The sequence below is a fragment of the Lithobates pipiens genome, unplaced genomic scaffold, assembly GCF_037356315.1.
Source record: "Lithobates pipiens isolate NorthernLeopardFrog02 unplaced genomic scaffold, aLitPip1_a1.2 Scaffold_8, whole genome shotgun sequence".
Taxonomy (NCBI): Eukaryota; Metazoa; Chordata; class Amphibia; order Anura; family Ranidae; genus Lithobates; species Lithobates pipiens.
In genome coordinates, this window is record NW_027507903.1 from 690,416,533 (window position 1) to 690,435,419 (window position 18,887).

The 18,887-nt window shown below is 45.3% G+C and overlaps 1 protein-coding gene across 10 annotated transcripts in view; it reads left to right on the forward strand.

Annotated features, from left to right (window-relative positions):
- The window catches only part of LOC143963519 (NACHT, LRR and PYD domains-containing protein 3-like), a 190,255-nt gene extending 183,790 nt beyond the window's left edge, over positions 1-6,465 (forward strand). For all 10 annotated transcript variants that reach the window (XM_077473187.1, XM_077473188.1, XM_077473181.1 and 7 more), the window contains one exon: positions 5,477-6,465. The gene's annotated coding sequence lies outside the window, so the exon portion shown is untranslated. The remainder of the gene's footprint in view (positions 1-5,476) is intronic.
- The last annotated feature ends 12,422 nt before the right edge of the window (positions 6,466-18,887 follow it).

Below are 18,887 nucleotides of genomic sequence, written 5' to 3' on the forward strand. Positions count from 1 at the left end.
AACACACTACACTCACACACTATACTAATAGTATACTAACACTCTACACACACACTACACTATACTCACACACTATACTAATAGTATACTAACACTCTACACACACACTACACTATACTCACACACTATACTAATAGTATACTAACACTCTACACACACACTACACTATACTCACACACTAAACTAATAGTATACTAACACTCTACACTATACTCACACACTATACTAATAGTATACTAACACTCTACACACACACTACACTGACAGTATACTAACACTCTACACACACACACACACACACACACACACACACACACACACTACACTATACTCACACAGTATACTAACAGTATACTAATATTATACACACACACACACTACACTATACTCACACAGTATACTAACAGTATACTAATATTCTACACTATACTCACACAGTATACTAACAGTATACTAATATTCTACACACACACTACACTATTCTCACACACTATACTAACAGTATACTAATATTATACACACACACACACACACACACGACACTATACTAACAGTATACTCATATTCTACACACATACACACACTACACTAACAGTATACTAATATTCCACACACACTACACTATACTCAGACACTACACTGGCACTACGCTATACTCACACTATACTAACAGTATACTAATATTCTACACACACACACTACACTAACAGTATACTAATATTCTACACACACTACACTATACTCACACACTATACTAACAGTATACTAATATTCTACACTTACACTACACTATACTCACACACTACACCCACACACTATACTAACAGTATACTAATATTCTACACACACACACTACATTGTACTCACACACTATACTAACACTCTACACTCACACTACACTATACTGACACAAACTACTCACACACTATACTAATAATACACTAACACTCTACATTGACACTACACTATACTAACACTCTACACACACACACACACACACACACACACTACACTTTACTAACAGTATACGAATATTCTACACACACACTACACTATACTAACAGTATACTAATTTTCTACACACACACTACACTCACACACTACTAACACTCTACACACACACACACTACACTCTACTAACAGTATACTAATATTCTACACACACACACACACACTACACTATACTCACACACTATACTAACAGTAAACTAACACTCTACACTCACACTACACTATACTTACACAAAATACTCACACACTCTACTAATAATACACTAACACTACACTACACTCACACACTATACTAACAGCATACTAACACTCTACAATCACACTACACTATACTGACACAAAATACTCACACACTATACTAATAATACACTAACACTCTACACTGACACTACACTATACTCACACACTATACTAACAGTATACTGATATTCTACACACACTACATTATACTAACACTCTACACACACACACACTACACTCTACTAACAGTATACTAATATTCTACACACACACTACACTATACTCACACACTATACTAACAGTATACTAATATTCTACACACACACACACATACACACTACACTCTACTAACAGTATACTAATATTCTACACACACCCACTACACTATACTCACATACTATACTAACAGTATACTAACACTCTACACTCACACTACACTCACACTACACTATACTGACACAAAATACTCACACTCTACTAATAATACACTAACACTACACTACACTCACACACTATACTAACAGTATACTAACACTCTACAATCACACTACACTATACTGACACAAAATACTCACACACTATACTAGCAATACACTCACACTCTACACTCACACTGTACACTGACCCTATACTCCCACTCTACACAGACACTACACTATACTCACACACCATACTAACAGTATACTAACACTCTACACACACACTACACTATACTCACACTCCACACTGACACTACACTATACTCATACACCATACTAACAGTATACTAACACTCTACACACACACACACACTACACTATACTCACACTCTACACAGACACTACACTATACTCACACTCCACACTGACACTACACTATACTCATACACCATACTAACAGTATACTAACACTCTACACACACACACACTACACTATACTCACACTCTACACAGACATGACACTATACTCACACTCAGGCCCGGACTGGGACAAAAAATAGGCCTGGGCATTTTAGGCTGAGCAGCCCATTTTCTTTTTATACAGATCAGGGAAGCATGACATTTGTTATTTAATCCCCCTCGCCCCCCCCCCCCCGTCACAGTGTGCTGCCAATCAGAAGCAGCCGAGTCATTTCATGGTCTACAGTTGCACATATACAAGAGGAGTATTATATATATATATATATATATATATATATATATATATATATATATATATATATATATATATATATATATAAAATATGTGCGGCTGTGGGAAAGCTCAGGATAGTTCAGACTAGGATCCAAACACACCTGATCTCACCTCTGCCAAGGGGAATGCTGCAGCTGGCTTTAATGCCTCAGCATGAGACACCACGTGTAATACGCAGAGCAATCGCATCACATTCCTGTGTGAATTACATGTGGTGTCTCTGGGATGCGATTTGAGCCATGGATTTGTATTTGTCACACCAAACTGGTGCAGGACCCTTTATTGTCCACACCAGAATCAGATTACATAGGGGATCATACCCATGCGATCCGATTCGGCAAACTGTGCTGCATTTTGCAAATTGATTGCGGGGAGCGGGGGGGTCGTTACCTTAACATACACTCTGCAATTGGTTCACATGGACGGGTTGCGATTTGGATGCAGTGCTGAAACCGCAGCAAATTTGCTGTGAATTTGCACCACATCTAGTGTGAACCCAGGAAAGAGATAACAGTTCATTTTAGGGCACATTAAAAATATATTCCCCCCAATTATATATAATATAATCCAAAAGGTGTCCTGCATTTCAAGTCATAATAAATATATATATATATATATATATATATATATATATATATATATATATATATATATATATATATATATATATATAATTTTTTTTTTTTTTTTTTGTTAACACTGCACTTCTCACCAGCCAGTACTAAATATACCACAATTACAAACACAAAAGAAAAGAAAATCATATATACACTTTAACCCTTTCATGACTAAGCCTATTTCTGACATTTGGTGTTTGCAAGTTAAAATCCATATTTGTTGCTAGAAATTTACTTAGAACCCCCAAAAATTATATATATATATATATATATATATATATATATATATTAGCAGAGAATCTAGAGAATAAAATGGCGATTGTTGCAATATTTTATGTCACACGGTATTTGGGCAGCGGTGTTTTAAACACAACTTTTTGGGAAAAGGGACACTTTCATGAATTTAAAAAAAATGAAACCATAAAGTTAGCCCTATTTTTTTGTATAATGTGAAAGATGATGTTACGCTGAGTAAATAGATACCAAACATGTCGCAATTTATAATTGCACACACTCGTGGAATGGCGACAAACTACGGTACCTAAAAATCTCCATAGGCGAAGCTTTCATTCTTTTTTTACGGTTACCAGGTTAGAGTTACAGAGGAGGTCTAGTGCTAGAATTATCGCTCTCGTTCGGACAATCACGGTGATACCTCACATGTGTGATTTGAACACAGTTTACATATGCGGGCGCAACTGCCATATGCATTTTCTTTGCTGCACGAGCTTGCGGCGATGGGGGCGCTTTAAAAATGTTTTTCTTATTTATTTTGTTTCTTTTTATATTATTCAATTGTGTTTATGTAAACATTCCTTGTGGCAATAATAGGTGGTGACAGTTACTCTTTATGGAGGGATCGGGGGGTCTAAAAGAACCCCCAATACCTCCTTTGCACTTCAAAGTGTTCAGATCACCAAAAACTGTGATTCTGTATACTGTATATTTTTTCAAATACGGCTCCATTGGCAGCCAAGTAAACAGGAAGTGACGTCGCTTCCGTGTTTACATTCAGGAGACTGGAACTAAGCCATTTACGGCTTTGTGCCCATCTCTCTCTAGCCGCCGTAAGTGGCGGATGGAGGATCAGGTCTCCCGGGGGGACGGGAGGACCAGTCAGAGTGTCGGGAGGTGCGGGAGGGGGGATAACAATCGAGCTGCATTTAGCTGCATCAGTTGTTATCCCTGGAAAACTGATCGCCCGCTCTAAAAAACTGTACTGGGATGATGCCTGCGGCTGCGGGCATCATCCTGGTATAACCCCCAAAAGCCAAGGCCGCATATCTGCGTACACTCGGCGGGAAGGGGTTAAATCAGTGATGGCACAATATTTTTGGGGGGCACAAACAAACTAAATAATTCTGGAAAGACCCCCATCAATTGCAGCCTCAATGTGCTCATAAAACACTGCTACTGTACCCCAAATGCTGCCACTGTGCCCATGAAATGCTGCCACTGTGCGCATGAAATGCTGCCACTGTGCCCCCGCCCACCGTCTGCCCTGTTAGGCGTCCAATCACAGCACCTGTTGTTTTAGCCAATCAGGTGACAGGTAACACACACCCGGTGCACCTGATTGGCTGAGAGGTGGGTCAGTGTTAGCAAGGCAAATTCCTTTATGGAAGCACCGCCACTGCTTTAAATTCAAGACACCTTTTGGGCCCAAGAACTGCCCCTCTCTCACACAATGTCTTACACATGGCATGGTGAGAGCGTGCTTTGGTCTGGTCAGTGGTCTCTTACAGACTGAAGAGTGATGCTGAACTACCTGAGCGCTCTCATCATGCTGTGTGTAAATGCAGGTGTAAATCATAATCAGACAGGCAGACTGGCATCACTTACTGTTTAGCAGTCTTGTCCAGGTAATTGGTGAAGCCTTGCACCTGACCGCTGGCTTCATCCAATTAGGTCCTCTAGAATGCACTGCGAAGCTCACAGTGCATTGTGGGGTGCTCAGCGGGCGAATATCCCGCTGAGCTAACCGCAAATTTGGGTGTTTGGTGAACGGACGAGCAGGTGATGTTCGGGGGGAACTTTTGCTCGGATAGAACTGTTGGCCCATCTCTAGTGCTGATCAGTCCAGTTCCTGGATTCCGGCTTCTCCTCTCTATAAATCTGGATCACTTCCTAACAGAAAATAATAAAACCCGTCCTGGCTGTTCCAGGGATGGGAATGGGGCCGACCTTCAATATTCTGAATACAATCGTCTCCTCAGTCGGCTCTGCTGCTGATATTGGGATCTGCAGATCTTCCTCAGGTCACATGATCCCAATTCTTCTGTGGATGGAAAGTAGCCAAATTACTGATATGACGAGTCCCTGTGTAACATGGAATGATATTCACATCACATTCACATATATATGTATTGATGACACATTTCATGGAATGTATACAATGTGATATCTCTGTGTAATTGTACAATTATCTCTTGTAGATGGCCAGAGATTTGTCTGGTGATTGTGTCTCGGTGTTGGGTCTGCTGGACCTCTTCCATGTATAGAGGATCTCCTCACCGACACCTCGGACTTCTCTGCAACCCTCTAAAGGAAAGTCTTCTACTCTTCATGGATATAATGGTCGCCTCCCATTGTGAATTCCCTCTTCTCCCCTCTGTAGGATTCCACACTTTCCAATATTATCAATACTACTATGATGGTGATGAGGATCCGACTCGTTATTAGGACTCGTTCATGGTGGGAAAAAGACATTTTCTAAAGTTTCTCATTAATAAAAGCTGACTGGAGCAATCACTAATACAGAGAAAGAGACCACATCTTCCTCTTACTGCTGTCCTACTCCTCTCCATCCTCCATACTCCTCTCCATCCTCCTCTCCATACTCCTCTCCGTCCTCCACACTCCTCTCCGTCCTCCACACTCCTCTCCATCCTCCATACTCCTCTTCATCCTCCTCTCTACACTCCGCTCCACCCTCCACACTCCTCTCCGTCCTCCACACTCCTCTCCGTCCTCCACACTCCTCTCCGTCCTCCACACTCCTCTCTCTCTCCTCTCCTTGTGTGTAATAAAGTGATGCGGCTCTATCTAACATATACGACATTCCCGGCTCCCAGTGTCTCTCTGCAATTGCTTTCTCCATGTTGCTGACATTATCGTGTATAAGAACAGAGTCCGTTCAGCCGCTTTGCCTTTCACTGACAACTTGCTGCAAGTTTTATTATATCATCTAAATGGATTTATCCACCGATTGTTCTGATTACATTTCATGTCTGATATATTGTATATGAGGATCATGTATTATTCCCGGAGGATTTCATGTCATGGATCATTACCCAAAGAGATATGATTATCCCGATTGATTATTTGGATACCAATATTATTACCTGGTTATTGGAAGGTGTTATTCTCTATATATTTACCCCATTGAGGTTTTTTACTCATCAATAAAGTTTTGTATATTTTATTAATTGTATTCTGTGATTCTGTGATTTTTTTTTCCAAATTCTTATCTTGTTCTCCACAGCTGATACCCTCTCAACTCTCCCTTCCCCCTCTCACCACTCCCTTCCCCCTCTCACCTCTCCCTTTCCCCTCTCACCTCTCCCTTTCCCCCTCTCTCCTCTCCCTTCCCCTTCCTCTCACTTCTCCCTTCCCCTTCCTCTCACTTCTCCCTTCCCCTTCCTCTCACCTCTCCCTTTCCCCCTCTCTCCTCCCTTTCCCCCTCTCTCCTCCCTTTCCCCCCTCCTCTCCATTCCCCCCCCCTTTCCTCTCCTTTCCCCTCTCTGCATTATGTCCTTTCCTTGCACTCTCCCTGCCCTCTCTCTATATTTACCACATAATATGTTCCTTCCATATACTGTTTGTAAATATGACATGAAATACATTAGTGTTTCCTATATATTACCCCCAAGTTAGATGCACAGAATGCAGGGGTTGCAGATGGAGCATTGAGGACAACTAGTGGTGGGTGAAGAAATTACAGTCCAATCATACCTTGCTATGGGTAGTAAGAAGGTAGGTACAGGCAGGAGAAGCAGGAATCTCCTGAGGTCTCTGGTGAAGCACCTTCCCCTTCTATGGAAATATGAGGTGGTGTGAAAGGTATATATGGTATCCAGAACTGGGTGGATACACCTTCCTCAGATGCGTAATCCGAAAGCAACTACAAGAACAACAGAAATGGAAGACACACACACACCTAGTGCATTACCAAAGATAATTTAATAAAAAAAGTTTTATATAAAAGTGGGTACTCCCAAAATTCAATGGTCGTGGACATGCACAGAACACGGGGTACAGCTAACATGTTTCGAGGGTGCACTCCCTTCCTCAGAGCTATGTGTGCGTGCCTTCCATTTCTGTTTTTCTTGTGGTCCCCTCCACCTTGTGTATGATATTAGGTGAGGTGGAGTCTCCTCAGGTGGTGGGGATAGTATTTGGTGAGGTGGGGTCTCCTCAGGTGGAGAGGATGGTATTGGGTGAGGTGAGGTCTCCTCATGCAGGAAGGACAGTATTGGGTGAGGTGGGGTCTCCTCAGGTGGAGGGGGTGGTATTTCAGATGAGGTGGGGTCTCCTCAGGTGAAGGGAATGGCATTGGGTGAGGTGGGGTCTTCTCGGGTGGAGGGGACAGTATTGGGTGAGGTGAGGTCTCCTCAGGTGATGTGAGGTCTCCTCAGGTAGGGGAGATGGCATTAGATGAGGGGGTCTAATCAGGTTGAGGGAACAGCTTTAGATGAGGTGGGAATCTCCTCAGGTTGAGGGAGCGATATTAGGTGAGGTGGGATCTTTAATCCCCTGTACACATAGTCGGAGATTTCGACAACCAAATCTGTCGGATTTTGTCCGAAACTGTTGCATACACACAGTCGGACTAAGTTGTCGAAAAATGCGATCATTCAGAACGTGATGGCGTAATTTCGTTACGATGGGACTACGTTGAGGCTAGTAGCCAATAGCTTTGATGTAGGAATTTAAACTGAGCATGCGTGGCACTCGGTCCGATCAAAATTCTCTACACATGATCGGAGTATGTCCGATCGAACCAGTTGGTCGTAAAATATTTCCAACAAGTTGGAAAATTGGGTCCGATGGATATTCCGACGGAATCAGTCCGATGCATACCACACACTGTCGGATTATTCGACTACACGGTCCGATAGGACACATTCCGACGGATTCTCTGACCAAGTGTACAAGGGCTTACACATGGAGGGAATGGGTGGGGTGGGGTGTGATCTCCTCAGTTGGAGGCAAAAGTATGTGCTGCCCCCCAAATGAGCTTAGGTGTTCCCAGTGCTAATCTGCCATAATGTAAAGACACTGTAGACAGTTGTGCTCCTCCAATCTTGTGGTTGCTGAAGACCCTTTTCTATTCCTCATTGCCGGTCCTCCTGAGATTTCCACCTGTACACAATGTCAGAACTAGGGATGAGCTGAATACCTCCAGTTTGGTTTGCACCAGATGCTTCGAACGGACCGAAAATTCGTACAAACTTTAGAACCCCATTAAAGTCTATGGGACGCAAACATTCAAAATCAAAAGTGCTAATTTTAAAAGCTAATATGCAAGTTATTGTCCTAAAAAGGTTTGGGGACCCGGGTCCTGCCCCAGGGGACATGAATGCAATTTTTTTTAAACTGACGTTTTTTTAGGAGCACTGATTTTAATGACGCTTAAAGTGAAAAAAAAATATTCCTTTAAATATTGTGCCTGGCCGGGTGTCTATTGTATGCCTGTGAAGTGCCACGTGTTTCACGTGTTTAGAACAGTCCCTGCACAAAATGACATTTAACGGAAAAAAGTAATTTAAAACTGCTTGTGGTTTTAATGTTATATCTGGTTCCGGCAATACGGATGAAAATCATTGAGAAAAATGGCATGGGTATCCCCCCACCCATTACCAGCCCCTTTGGGTCTTGTACGGATATTAAGGGGAACCCCGTACCCAAATAAAAAAAGGAAAGGCGTGGGGCCCCGAGGCCCTAGAAACTCAGAACAGCAGTATACAGGCGGTTCAAACAAGACAGAGACTGTGTAGGTTTGTTGTGTTAAGTAGAATCTGTTTGTAAATTTTGAACTGGTACATTTTTAAAGTGTAGCTCCAGTCAAAAAAAAAAAATTTAAGCTTTTTGTTAAACATAGGGAAGGGTTATCACCCATGTATAATTTTTTTTGCGGTCCGTCTTTTTTTAATCTCACTTCCTGTTGTCTCCTTCTGTTTGCAAGTAGGAGACATTTGCAAGTAGGGGCCTGCCCTATATGCTTGCAGAAATGTGGCCCTAAGGTGTTGGTGTTGCCACAAGTTAACACTGTAAGCCCTCAAAGTGAATATTAGTGGGCGCTGGAGCAACCTGCTGTGAACTATTATATCAAGAATTGTAATTACATGCCAGTGTGGAACAGTGGTAGAAAAAATTGGGCCTATGGTGGTTGTGGTGCTCATGCCATAATACTGCAAGTCCTCACAGTTACTCTTGGTGGGCGCAGGAATGGGCCCTGCTGTGAAATATATCATAAATTGTAATTACATGCAGCTGTTAAACGGCGGCTGAAAAATTGGGCCTTAGGCACTGGTGCTGGTGCCACAACACTGCAACACCTCACAGAAACTCTAGTTGAAGAGCAGGAATGAGCCCTGCTGCAAAGCATTGCATCAAAAATTGTAATTACATGCCCTTGTTAAACAGGGGCTGAAAAATTGGGCCTTAGGCACTGGTGCCACGACACTGCAACCTCTCCTAGATACTCTAGTTGGAGTGCAGGAATGAGCCCTGCTGCAAAGCATTGCATCACAAATTGTAATTACATGCCCCTGTTAAACAGGGGCTGCAAAAATTGGGCCTTAGCCACTGGTGGCGAACCCAGAACCAAAAATTTTCTTCCAAGCTATCAGCAGGATAATTTAGGAGGAAGAGGATAGTCAGTCAACATAACAGGACAGTCACTCAGCATCAGCATAGGCAGTCTTGAAGGGATGTGACATTTCAAAATAATTATTTGGTTACATCAGCTTCAGGTGCTTGGTAGCTGGTAGTGATCCAAGACCGATTCATCTTTATGAAGGTCAGTCGATAAATCGAGTCGTTGGACAGGTGCACCTTGTGATTGGTTACAAAGCCTCCAGCAGCACTGAATGTGCTTTCCGAAAGAATGCTGGATGCAGGACAGGCCAGTAGATCAATTGCATACTGTGCAAGCTCTGGCCAGTGATCCATTCTCAAGAGCCAGTAAGCCAGAGGATTTTCGGTGGGACAGGTGTCCAAGTCTGACCTTGCACCTAGGTATCCACTCTACCAAGTCTTCGGCATGATGTGGCTCAACACTTCCAGCTGCTGAAAATAAGGACAAGCATGTCCCATGGTCACGTGCTGATGACAATGCACCGCATCCACAACCAGCACTGTTGCCTCTAGACACAGAGCCTGCTTGCCCTCTTTTATTGGCTAGTGACTGTCTGCCTCTCCTTGTTGGCCTTCCAGACATACTAATGGCCTGCAGGGAGATGAGACAACCAGCGATTGCTTTAGGTGCACACTGAGCAGATGACACAGTACACTGACTGTAATTACTTTAGCTGCCTGCCTGTGGTATAGGATTTGAAGAACACGAGCAATTGGGGTAGCTTCAAGTGTATACTGTGCAGGTGGCACAATACACTGACTCTAACTGCTGCAGCTGCCTGTGATATAGGAACAGAACACCACTAGCAATTGGGGGTAGCTTCAGGTGTATGCAGTGCAGGAGGCCCAATACACCCACTGTAACTGCTGCAGCTGCCTGTGGTAAATGAACAGAACAACACAAGCAATTGGGGGTAGCTTCAGGTATACACTGTGCAGGTGGCACAATACACCCACTGTAACTGCTTCAGCTGCCTGTGATATAGGAACAGAACACCACTAGTAATTGGGGGTAGCTTCAGGTGTATGCAGTGCAAGTGGCACAATACACCCACTGTAACTGCTGAAGCTGCCTGTGGTAAATGAACAGAACACCACAAGCAATTGGGGGTAGCTTCAGGTGTATACTGTGCAGGAGGCACAATACACCAACTCTGACTGCGCTAGGCTCACAAGAAAAAAAAGGCACTGTCCCTGCCTATCCTGCTCTCTCCCTGAATGCCACAACACACTACACAAGGCCACTGCACTGGCAGCCTTATATAGTGTGGGGCATGTACTAAACCCCCCGAGCTATAATTGGCCACGGATATCCTGCCTGTGGCCAATTATGGCTCTCCTCGCTGCCGGCGCTGTGATTGGCCAAGCATGCGGGGTCAGAGTGCATGCTTGGCCAATCATCAGCCAGCAATGCACTGCAATGGTGCAGTGCATTGTGGGCCTTGAGCGACACACACGAACATGGTGCGAACGGCCCTCAAAGTTCTGGATTTGCCGAACAGGCGAACAGCCAGTGTTCGAGTCGAACAGAGCTCATCCCTAACCACGACCAGACTTGGGTAAGATTATTAACGTGGTAAGATCTGCAGGACCTGTTGCCTCACTAGGCCCGTGAAAAAGGTAATATAGTAGTAGCTTGAAATTCAGGTAAATATTGGTAGAAGCACGGCAATTGCGGTTTTTAAGCCACTCATCAGGAGAAAAGCATGTGATGATTCTATAATGAAATAATAATATACTGATAAGCAAATTAAAATAATGGATAACATGAACAGGGGAAGGGTAGATAAAGTCTTCACAAAGTACATGTTTACTTACTCAGATACATAAATTGGTGGTAGGGTGGCCGGGTGCCACAAGCCATCCAGGGACACCCCCAACCAGGAGCTGAGGTGGACAGCTCGGGATAGACAACCCATACAGGCTGAAATTAGGGCTGGCATGGAAATAGTGAGGCACTCCTGTGAAGGGAGTGAAAAAATGGAGTGAGCCAAGGAAGTCCATGGGGGTGTGGATAGAAAGGAGAGGTGGGAAAGGGGCCCATGCTGGTGAGGGGGGGGACAAGTGGGGCAGTGAAGGCTAACCAGACTGGGGTGGAAGATAGCAAAGTGACTAAAAGCTAGACATGTGCATTCGTTTTCGTCCGAATGCATTTTCGTCCGAATTTCAGGTATTTTCGTTTTCGTTTTGACAAACGATAACGAAAGCGCAGATTCCGAAAAACGAAAGATCCGACATAAATAAATGCTTTTTTTCGTTTTCGTTGTTACAACAGTTCGATATAGAATAGGAGATTCGAAGTGACCGTTCGATATTGAATAGGAGATTCGACGTGACTCCATATGTCTATTGAACCTGTAGTCGAATGTGCCTTAGTTTCGTTTACCTCTATTACCTTAGGAGATTCGACGTGACTCCATATGTTGTCTATTGAACCTGTGGTCGAATGTGCCTAAGTTTCGTTTACCTCTATTAGTCCTATTATATAGAAAAGCTTCGACAGAGAGTAAATATTCGACATAGAGAGAACAGAATCGACAGAGAGAAACGATACTGGAATTGGGTGGGGGAAGTAAAATAAAAAAAAAATAATGATGATGATGAATGTTATTGGCTGATTGTAACCAGAGAGGAGGAGCAGTAAACTAACAGAACACGTGTACAGCCAACTTACATTCACTTACGATTTGCTAGCAGAGAGAGACAGACACACTGAATTATTTCAGAAGACAGTCAATCTTAGCTAGTCCGTTTGTGTTCCTGAATCATTCAGCAATCAAGCATAAGCACAGCAGCAGAACAATAGTGAAGCAAGCTACAGTTGAACTTAGCTTTTTCCTAAAAATCTGATGCTATAGTGTTAGTGTGAGAAGCTTAGTGATTCTAGTGTTGCTGCTATAGCCTCAGAGGCTGCCTGTGTTGTGTGGGGATCTATTAGACTTGTGTTACCTGTCTGATCATCATCACTGTGATCGCTATCACCAGTCCACCTGTTTCTGTTCAAACGAGTACTAGTCTATAATATATATACAGAAACAGCAATGTACCGTTCTGGAAACGCGAAGGCAGGTAGAGGTAGTGGTCGTGGACGCGGTCGCGGTGGACGCCTTGCTAAAAGAAGTGGCAAGGTCTCTGCTACTAGTGTCTCTGACACTTCTGCCACCACAAACATGCTGTCCACAACAGTGGGTGCCACCACCACCACCACCAGTTCTACTATGAGTTTTCCTGCCAGACCACCATCTGCTGCAGCTTCCACTGCCAGTGCAGTGCTTCCTTCTGCTTCTACAGGTGTCATGGCTTCTTATTTTTATGGGATAGGCAAGAAACCTAGTGTAAAACAAGTGGCGTTGCCTGTACACTCACAACCACCAATCACACAGCCAGTGACACTGCCCAGCTCCCCAAACAAGCAATTGAGGAAGACAGCAGCAGAGACAGAGTACGAGACTTTTATATCATTGTCCCAAGAGAATGATTCTGAATGTGATGCTCCTCTTTCCCCAACCACTGCAGACGTTTTATACACTCTTACCCCACAAGAGTTGCAGCATGACGTAGAGCACGTGCAAGAGGAATATTCTGTGAGGAGTAGGACAGGTAGCAGTCCACTTTTTTCATCTGCTGCTAACTCCCCTTCTCCCTCTGTTATTATAGAGGAAGAATCCTGTGATGATAACACCGACCTCCCCAGCACCCCTGCAACAGCTTCCACCACTGGTGTGCTACCTGCTGCAGCTATATCAGCCCATACTACTACTAGTGATCAGGGTAAAGGGGCTGCATCCCGCCGCAGCAATGTGTGGAAATACTTCCAAACAGTGGAAGGCGGGTTCTTTGCAAAGTGCAAGTTGTATGGGAAGCAAGTCAGCAGGGGTAAAAAGTTGGGACATTTAACCAACGCTGGTATGAACCTGCATCTCAGAAATCACCACAGTTCTACTTTACTGCGGGCAGAGGCAGAAAAAGATGGTAGAGCAGGAAGCAGCATAACAGACTCTGACTGTACTGGTGGTACCTCCTCAGCCACACCACAGACTCAGAGCACAGCCCATAGAGAGGGTTCAATTAGGACAAACCGTCCACATGCAGTAGTTCCACTGCAGGCCCAATCAGGCTCCTCATCCTCCCAAGGACATTATCAGCCCACCCTAGATAGTTTTGTTGGCTTTAGCTCCAAGGGCATGTCAAAACAGCAGGCCAACAAGATCACCCGCCTCATTGGCCAATTCATTGCTGTTGGAGGAGCCTCTTTTCGCATGATTGAAGGGGAGCCATTTAAACAGCTGATGCATGCCGTTGCTCCACGATACGTTATTCCTGCACGAACAACTTTCAGCAGAAAGATTGTTCCAGCACTGTACCATTCGTGTGCTGCATTACTAAAGGAAAAAATGGCCAAAGCTGAGGGTCAGACAATACATTTGACCACTGATTTGTGGACAGCTCCCAGCGGTCAACATGCTTTCCTGTCTTTGACTGCACACTGGTGGCAGGCCACTGTGCCTGTTGGTGGTGGCACTACTGCAAGAGCTCAAACTTCATCAGGAAGCAGGTCTGCAGCTCAAGACCAGCAGGGTTATCAAGCTTACCTGCTGCACACAGAAGTCCGCGATGATAGACACAGCTCTGCCAACATATTGCGGGCAATTAGAGCGATGTTGGCCAATTGGTTTGGAGAGCAGGCAGACACCAATGTTTCTGTTGGGTTCATAGTGACAGACGGAGGGTCAAAGCACTCCAAGATGGATCTTTTGTCGGTGTGCGCTGTTCTGCACACATACTGCATTTAGTGGTCAAGGGTGCAATCCCAGTGGAGAAAAACAACAAGATTGCTCACATTTTGGACCTTTGCAGGAAAATTGCAGGGCATTTCCACCGCAGTGTAGTTGCTAGTCAACTGTTGAGGGAGGAGCAAGAACAATCAGGGCTCCCCATACATCGCCTGAAACAAGATGTCAGCACCCGGTGGAACTATACCCTGGAAATGCTGGAACGCATTTTGGAGCAAAAGACAGCCATCCACAATATATCATCTCACCATAGCATTGGGATTGATTCCACACTGGGACGTGATGACTGGTGTATAATTGGCCAGCTTGTTTCTGTCTTAAAACCTTTTCGCAATGTGACGGAAAACTTGAGTCAGAGCAATGCCAGCCTAGGACAGGTCATACCCTTGTTTACCTATCTCATTGATAAGATGCGATCATTCCTAGAAAGCAGTGAGCCGGTTTGTGGCAGCCCACTTCATGCCGATGTAGCGTCTTTCATCAGAAAGCTACAAGACAATTTAAAAGATCGGCTAAATGACCGTGTCCGCAAAAGCCCTGAACTCATGCTGGCTACCCTGTGTGATCCCAGGATCAAAGGTAAACTGGCACTCAGAGACAACAGCCTTTCCTACTGGAAAGAAAAACTCATTGAAAGAGTCCATAATTTGCAGCAACAAAGAGGTATGCTGAATGAGGCCGATTTGGAACATTCACCTGCAATGACTGCTATTTCAAGGCCTGACACCATCACTCAAAAACAACTGAGTGGAGCATGTGCATGTTGGGTAGAGGCACTTGACAATCTGGTGGATGCAGGTCAAGCAGCAGGTAATCGAGAGGAGAGCAGTGCCTCTGAAATGGTCAGGGCCTACCTATATGAAGCCCCTTTGCTTCCTACAGAGGACCCTTTGACCTATTGGGATGGTAAGAAAAGTGTGTGGCCTGGTCTTTGCCTGGTTGCCCAGAAACTACTATCCTGTCCTCCAACCAGTGTGCAAAGTGAGAGAGTTTTCTCTATTACTGGGAACATCCTTAATCCACACCGTGCACAACTAACACCCCATTTGATGGAACAAATAACTTTCCTCAAATTTAACCTCCCCAAGCTGGGTTACCCTACCCTTAACTTGTGAGACCCGAATTATTGCCACCATGTGAAGAAGATACATGGGGCTCAGAGGAACCATCCAAATGTTGAGGAAAAGCATTTTTTTTTTATTTTCTTACCACTTGAAGTTGACATTCACAATAGCAGTTCTCTTCGGTGTGACCCCAAGATTTAAATAGAATTTGTTTTTGTCAAGCAATCCAATTACTCCCTTTATTCCTTCCATCATCCTTTTTTGTAATGAATGTGTGTAATTGTGTATGTGTAGAGTGACTAGAGTGTGTGTGATTGCATGAATGAATGTTGTGTGAATGGACAGTAGCAAGGGTTGAAGCCTTGACGTGGCGCTACTGCTCACGTGTTGCTGTCTTTGTACATACAAATAGCAACCTGTGCTAATTTAACCATTTTTTTGTATGATGGTCTGGAAATAAGAGACAATGATTATTATTGATGGAGCGACTGTCAACTCAAGGATCAGAATATGTTACCAACACAACATAGAACAAAGAAACATACAGCTGGAAACGTGATTCTATGCAAGATAGATTAGTTGGTCACTGCTGAGCTGCACCCAGATGCCCATGACCCCTCATATTTGCCATCTCTGACCCAGGGGACACCAGGGCCCTCTCTGATCCTCTGCCTGTAAGGTCTCCTGAGACCAGGTGACAGATGCACTCCATAGAAGTTAGAAGTGCACTGCTAGGTACAGGTAGCTGATCTTAGGACTGACTGCTGCGGATTGTACCCAGGGAGATTCAGGACACAGGTCTACAGGATCACTAACACAGATCCCAATGGAAGCTGGAGCATAGATTCCCCCTGGGCGCGGAGTCTAAGAGCCAGCAGGTGTTCACCAGAGCCTCCAGTGGTGAGGATGGACTTCGCAGCAGTCTGGCTCCAGGTCGCGGCCCCTAGGGTCTCACAGCTCACACTCTCAGTAGACTACAAGAGAAGGAAGCAGCAGGCTGGGACAACAATGATAGTAAGGGTATAAGGCAGAGTTCAGGGCAACTAGCAGACTGGAACAGAGTACACGCCAAAGGTTCTGGGTCACAGGCAGACAGGGATGGTTGTGGACATGCCAAAAAGTGAAGGTCACAAGCAGACAGGAATCGCTGAGAACACACCAATGTCAGTAACAGAGACAAACATAGAGCACACAGCAAGCAGGAACCCAACCACACCTTGGATACTTTAGTGGTTTCTAATCACTACTAGCTTGCGGTGCACAGGTTAATATAAGGTTCCCTGATAGGGCCTGGGGTGGAGCCATGCTAGAGGAGAGGTTATAAAAACCACCAGGTGGAAGTGTCTGGCCTCTTAGTCTGAACACATGAGGGGAGGTATTGGTAAGCAGACAGAGGAAGATCACTGCATAACAAATAACAATTACACCGCCTGTTTCATGACCATCTGCAATTGTCTGAAGTCACTGGTGTGAGTAATCTACCCTGCTGCCATGTTACTCAAGCCCTGGAAAAAGTGGAAATGATGCCTGCCCTTTGAGCTGTTTCCCCTTGTGATTGTGCTAGCCTCAGCCTGTGAACCTCTGTCCAGTTAACTGTTGCCCTCATGATTGCAAGCCTTCAACCTATGCCCTGTAAACTGTTGAGGGCTGTATGGTTAACCCCTGCTGTAACTATCTGCTGTGTATTCTGGTGGAGGGAAAGCTGAAAGGCGTGACTGGTGGACACCAGAGGCGTAACTAGAAACCTCAGGGCCCCGGTGCAAGAAATCAGGAAGGCCCCCCCAAAAAGCATTATTTTGATACTTTGTTTTTTTTTTACAATGTATAACAAAAGTAAAACATTTCTGTTTCTGATTTAAAGTTACCATAACTGTCAAGAGGAAGCTTCTATGAACAACTTTATCCATGCCCAAAAAATGCAGCTTGCCCATGTCCCCCAATGCAGCGCGTGTCCCCCAATGCAGCGCGTGTCCCCCGTGCAGCCTGTGTCCACCAATGCAGCGTGTGTCCCCCAATGCAGCCTGTGACACTAGTTCAGTGTGTGTCCCCCAGTGCAGCGTGTGACCCCCCATGCAGCTTGTGTCACCAGTGCAGCCTGTGTCCCCCAGTGCAGCGTGTGACACCAATGCAGCGTGTGTCCCCCAATGCAGCCTGTGACACCAGTTTAGTGTGTGTCCCCCAGTGCAGCGTGTGTACACCAGTGCAGTGTGTGACCCCCCATGCAGCTTGTGTCACCAGTGCAGTGTGTCCCCCAGTGCAGCGTGTGGACACCAGTGCAGTGTGTGTCCACCAGTGCAGCGTGCCGTGTATCCCCCAGTGCAGCCTGTGTCCCCCATGCAGCCTGTGTCCCCCGTGCAATGTGTGTCCACCAGTGCAGTGTGTGACCCCCAATGCAGCCTGTGTCCCCCAGTGCAGCGTGTGGACACTGGACACCAGTGCAGCGTGTGGACACCAGTACAGTGTGTGACCCCCCATGCAGCGTGTGACACCAATGCTGCCTGTGTCCCCCAGTGCAGCGTGTGACACCAATGCAGCCTGTGTCCCCCAATGCAGCCTGTGACACCAGTTCAGTGTGTGTCCCCAGTGCAGCGTGGACACCAGTGCAGTGTGTGACCCCCCATGCAGCTTGTGTCACCAGTACAGTGTGTCAACCAGTGCAGCCTGTGTCCCCCAGTGCAGCGTGTGACACCAATGCAGCGTGTGTCCCCCAATGCAGCGTGTGACACCAGTTCAGTGTGTGTCCCCCAGTGCAGCGTGTGTACACCAGTGCAGTGTGTGACCCCCCATGCAGCTTGTGTCACCAGTACAGTGTGTGTCCCCCAGTGCAGCGTGTGACACCAATGCAGCCTGTGTCCCCCAGTGCAGCGTGTGACACCAATGCAGCCTGTGTCCCCCAATGCAGCCTGTGACACCAGTTCAGTGTGTGTCCCCAGTGCAGCGTGTGGACACCAGTGCAGTGTGTGACCCCCCATGCAGCTTGTGTCACCAGTACAGTGTGTCAACCAGTGCAGCCTGTGTCCCCCAGTGCAGCGTGTGACACCAATGCAGCCTGTGTCCCCCAATGCAGCCTGTGACACCAGTTCAGTGTGTGTCCCCAGTGCAGCCTGTGTCCCCCAGTGCAGCGTGTG